The sequence below is a fragment of the Biomphalaria glabrata genome, chromosome 11 (genome assembly GCF_947242115.1).
Source record: "Biomphalaria glabrata chromosome 11, xgBioGlab47.1, whole genome shotgun sequence".
NCBI lineage: Eukaryota > Metazoa > Mollusca > Gastropoda > Planorbidae > Biomphalaria > Biomphalaria glabrata.
Window position 1 is genome coordinate 1,375,264 of NC_074721.1, and position 5,978 is coordinate 1,381,241.

A 5,978-nucleotide genomic window follows, 5' to 3' on the forward strand; every position below is an offset into this window, starting at 1 on the left:
GCTTTTAACGAAAAGAACCGTAACTCGGACAGAGCCGACTTATCTACAGATTTCAGGGGAAATAATCACCGATGACTAAGTCGATGCATGAATAAAAAATTTTTTTTTCATTAATAACGTTAAGGCTCGTGTTTTCAAATTTATACAAATTTCAAATTTATGTTATAATTTTATGTATCAAACATATAATTTTAATTTTTAAAAATTATCAGCTTTATTTATTAATGTCTTGATAGTGGTATTGTCTATTTTGTTGAATAAGCATGTCAGCTTGTGTATATGTGAATGGGACCTTTGATTGGTTCGGCTGTCCGTAGCAGACGGCATAAATTATGAGACGAGACTTCCTTCCCTTTAGAATTGCGATCAATTGAAATAATAGGATCAAACACAATTTAATCAATTTGAAAAAAAAAAAAAAAAGATTTATAGGAAATTGTGCAATATTTTTTTTTTTTAAGGAAAGAGGTAAAATAAAAGAGACTTGTTCAAATTAAAATACTTTTGAGTTTAGGTTGTAGATTAAAGAGATTTGTCTCCCTTTAATTTTTTTTTTTTTACTTTATAACTAAGGTGAGGTAAATACGTAAATACAAAATTAAAAAAAAAAGCATACTATGACGTAATGTGCATCTTTACATGTCATCTACTCTTTACACTGGTATCGTCTTGGCTTAATTATAAATTCAAACTCACTTTTAACTTCTAAGGCATTTAAAAAAAAAAATCTACTTCTCGTCATGTCAAGGTAGATTAGTGAAACAAACTTTATATCGTTGGTGAAATGGACAGTTTATAATACCGCATTCGATTATCCGGACAAATCGAGTTCCCAATTATTCCGAGAAATCGATTTTCTGCTGTAGATGAATGTTTGGAACTACAGATTTCAAGATTTACATGACTATTTTACGTTTTTCTATTACTATTCTGCTACCGCATGCCAAAGACGATCTTCTTTGGCGAGCTTACAGGAGGACGGCGTAACAGAAGTTTCCCCCCCCCCCCGCCCGTAAGTGCTATAAAGATCAACTCAGGCGCCATGTCGCCCTCACTGGCATAGAGGAATATAGGTGGCAGCAGATGAACTCTTAAAGAGTTGGGGAGCTCTCACAAAGGCAGCGGAACAAACATTTGATCTTTTTAAAAAAAGCCCCTATTGAAGACAGGCGCAGAAGACGGAAAGAAAACTAAATGGGCCGCCAAAAGACAACAGCTTTGTATGCTCTAAATGCAGGAAAATATACAGGTCAAAACTGGGTTTGCGTAGTCACGTGAAACACTGCAACTTGTTCTTAATTTTCGGAATCAAAGACATTGCCATTATTACTATATTTATATTTATATTGAGCAAGCAAGAGACAAAGTGACTAAGTGAAAAGTGACCAAACCAAGTGACCAAACCCAGTGACCAAACCGAGTGACCTAACCAAGTGACCAAACCAAGTGACCCCGTAGGTAATAAAACAAAGTAAAAGTACTGAAGGAGAATTTAGAGTCTCTTATCTTATCTTATATAATACAGACGTTACTTCAAAAAAGAAGATGATTACGTCCTACGCGTCTTGCCTTTAGTCATGCATATTAACCAATGACCTAAATTCAGCCAAGTCACTGGTTTGCCTGGCTAGCTCAGGCAACCCATTCCATGCTCTAATAAGACTAGGGAAGAAGGAGCACTTGTACAAATTTGTCCTAGCATATGGAACGAGGAATGTGCCTTTATCTTTGTGTCTTTCAGAGTATTTTATTAGATTTTGTTTTTGTATTTGACGATTAGGGTTCAGTGTTTTATGTATAATTGCTACTCTACAGTGAGTGCATATATCCCACAATTCTTGTGTAAATGATTCTATCTTTTACAGCCTCATGTGGCGTAGCTAGTAATTCGCCATCATTTGAGGGCCCAGGGGATTTTCAAATTCTCCCTTCCCTACCACCACACAAGCTACGCCTCTGTACAGCCCTAAACCTTTTGCCTAAAAAAAAAATCTTTGTAGCCTCTATGCAAATTTCCAAGTTTAAAAATATTGTTACGTATTTCCTCTAATATCCAGTCTCCCTACAAACTGCACCACACGACACAACGAACTTAAAGAACCTCACAACTCAGGGCTCCAAAGTATCAGTCAATTTAATATCAAATACATCACAATTGGCAACAACATTAACACTGTCTTTACAAAAACCTAGTCTTGCTCCGCCTGACTTCTCACACCGTGCTGGTTCTCGCCTCGTACTGGTCACATTGCGAGGTAACGTGAAGTGAAGTCTTTCTGACACACTCGCTCTTATATAGTGTCTCTACTGGCCTACTCAAACCTTCTTGACCACTCCAGTTGATCACTTTCGCCGTGCCGTGACTTTCGTGCGTAATATTTACGACACGGGTCCTTGCCGAATTGGCGTGTACTGTCACTGGTCACGGTTGACCGCTCGTCATGCGCTGGACTGGGGCGATTTGGGTAGGCTAAAAACACACAGCACCTCCCCCCAATCCCCATCTCTGTCACCACCAGGTTTACAACAATATAAAAGTAATATAGAACAAGCGTAATATATAAAAACAATATTTAAAGAAAGAAAAAAGCTTACGTAAGGGGAAGAATACCACAATTACTGTCATATATCTCAATACTGCAATATTTATCTTCTCTTCTTATATAAAAAAATAATAACCAATAATTACCAAGTGAAAAGTGAACAAGCGACTAAGCGACCAAGTGACCAAACCAAGTGACCAAACCAAGTGACCAAATGAAGTGACAAAACCAAGTGACCAAACCAAGTGACCAAACCAAGTAATCAAATCAAGTGACAAAACCAAGTGACCAAACCAAGTAATCAAATCAAGTGACCAAACCAAGTGACCAAACCAAGTGACTAAACCAAGTGACAAAACCAAGTGACCAAACCAAGTAATCAAATCAAGTGACCAAACCAAGTGACCAAACCAAGTGACTAAACCAAATGACAAAACCAAGTGACAAAACCAAGTAATCAAATGTTTGTTTGTTTGTTTTACTTATTTCAGATGTTCCTTCAGAGTTGAAGATAATTACTTCCTAGTCCAAACCTCCCGCAGGACGGCGGGGGATGGGAGCGGGCAGGGTTTGAACCCGGGACCATCGATAAGTCCGAACGACAGTCCAGCGTGCAAACCTCACGACCAGGCAGCCAATCAAGTGACAAAACCAAGTGACCAAACCAAGTAATCGAATCAAGTGACCAAATCAAGTGACCAAACCAAGTGACTAAACCAAATGACAAAACCAAGTGACCAAACCAAGTAATCAAATCAAGTGACCAAACCAAGTAACCAAACCAAGTGACTAAACCAAATGACCAAACCAAGTGACCGAACCAAGTAATCAAATCAAGTGACAAAACCAAGTGACCAAACCAAGTAATCAAATCAAGTGACCAAACCAAGTGACCAAACCAAGTGACTAAACCAAATGACAAAACCAAGTGACCAAACCAAGTAATCAAATCAAGTGACCAAACCAAGTAACCAAACCAAGTGACTAAACCAAATGACAAAACCAAGTGACCAAACCAAGTAATCAAATCAAGTGACAAAACCAAGTGACCAAACCAAGTAATCAAATCAAGTGACCAATCCAAGTGACCAAACCAAGTAATCAAATCAAGTGACCAATCCAAGTGACCAAACCAAGTGACTAAACCAAATGACAAAACCAAGTGACCAAACCAAGTAATCAAATCAAGTGACCAAACCAAGTAACCAAACCAAGTGACTAAACCAAATGACCAAACCAAGTGACCAAACCAAGTAATCAAATCAAGTGACAAAACCAAGTGACCAAACCAAGTAATCAAATCAAGTGACCAAACCAAGTGACCAAACCAAGTGACTAAACCAAATGACAAAACCAAGTGACCAAACCAAGTAATCAAATCAAGTGACCAAACCAAGTAACCAAACCAAGTGACTAAACCAAATGACCAAACCAAGTGACCAAACCAAGTAATCAAATCAAGTGACAAAACCAAGTGACCAAACCAAGTAATCAAATCAAGTGACCAAACCAAGTGACCAAACCAAGTGACTAAACCAAATGACAAAACCAAGTGACCAAACCAAGTAATCAAATCAAGTGACCAAACCAAGTAACCAAACCAAGTGACTAAACCAAATGACAAAACCAAGTGACCAAACCAAGTAATCAAATCAAGTGACAAAACCAAGTGACCAAACCAAGTAATCAAATCAAGTGACCAAACCAAGTGACCAAACCAAGTGACTAAACCAAGTGACAAAACCAAGTGACCAAACCAAGTGACCAAACCAAATGACAAAACCAAGTGACCAAACCAAGTAATCAAATCAAGTGACAAAACCAAGTGACCAAACCAAGTAATCAAATCAAGTGACCAAACCAAGTGACCAAACCAAGTGACCAAACCAAGTAATCAAATCAAGTGACAAAACCAAGTGACAAAACCAAGTGACTAAACCAAGTGACAAAACCAAGTGACCAAACCAAGTAATCAAACCAAGTGACAAAACCAAGTGACAAAACCAAGTGACCAAACCAAGTAATCAAACCAAGTGACAAAACCAAGTAATCAAATCAAGTGACCAAACCAAGTGACAAAACCAAGTAATCAAATCAAGTGACAAAACCAAGTGACCAAACCAAGTAATCAAACCAAGTGACAAAATCAAGTGACCAAACCAAGTGACCAAACCAAGTGACTAAACCAGTGACAAAACCAAGTGACCAAGCCAAGTGACTAATTGTTTTTTTTATTTTTTTTATTTTAACTCATGACCTTTCATGTGCTGTCATCCGCATTGAATAATTGTGCAAAGCTTCAACTCAATACAAGAATAGAAAGTGGGGGAAATGACGTGTACAAAATTTTTACCAGACAGACAGACGGACAGAGTGAGTTGATACAAGCTTTGTAAAAATTACAAACAATGTAAACAAAAACTCGTGTAACTAATGGTTACAAATGTTCCTCTCTCCACCCTTCCCTTGTAGACACAGACACATTGCCTTCATCCTCCGACCTCCCATCTATACACGACGTTAAATAATGAATGCACCTCCCCAACCCCCACTTTCCATATTTCCCTTTTGTTTTAAACAGTTTCAAATATAAATAATCACGTGACTTTGTGTGTACGTGCTTGTGTGTGTGTATCTTTTGTGTTTAGATTTCAGTGTCGAATTAAATTCCCTGTGTGTGTGTCTGCGTGTGTGTGTGTAAGTTAAGGAGGATTTTTTTTTCCCCTTTTATTAGGGCCTCCATTTACAAAACATCTTTTGTTTAAAATTTTCTTAAAATTACTGTAGTTAGGGGAAAAATAAAAGGTTTCTAATTGTAAAGAGAAAATTAGTTTCGAACATTTATTTACAAAAAAAAAAAAAAAAAACAGATGTCGGGGGAGGAAAAAAAATGTGAATCGTAGAAGATTGGATATTAAACAAAACAAAACAAAACAAAACAAAACAAAAAAAGGTCCTATGTATTTATTCCATCAAATTTCGCCTTTCCACTTTCTTCGCCCGGCCCTGGGAGGGTGCGGGGGCGTCGCCTGACTTGCGCCCCTGCGTATGGCGTATTGTATAACGCCATCTCTGGAGGCTGGACGGCTGAGACCGACCCCCCCCCCCCAAACCCAGACTTTCTCCTTTTCCATAGCGCTCGGGTGTCACGCGCGCATGCGCAACGGATGAAATGTCACGACGCTCGTAGACCGGCGGTGACGTCACATAAACTATGATCACTGCTCATTATCATGGTAATCCTAAGACAGGGTATTTCCCCGAGTTCTTTTCCTCCCCCCACCCCCCCCCCCCTTTTCCACCTCGAAATAACGACCCTCCCCTTTATGGGCTTTCCCTGTTCTTTCGTAATTCCATCAACTGACCTCCCTCCCCCCCCCACCCATAGTTATTTCATCTTTAATGTCTGCGCGTGTTCTTAAAAGGCTTGATGTA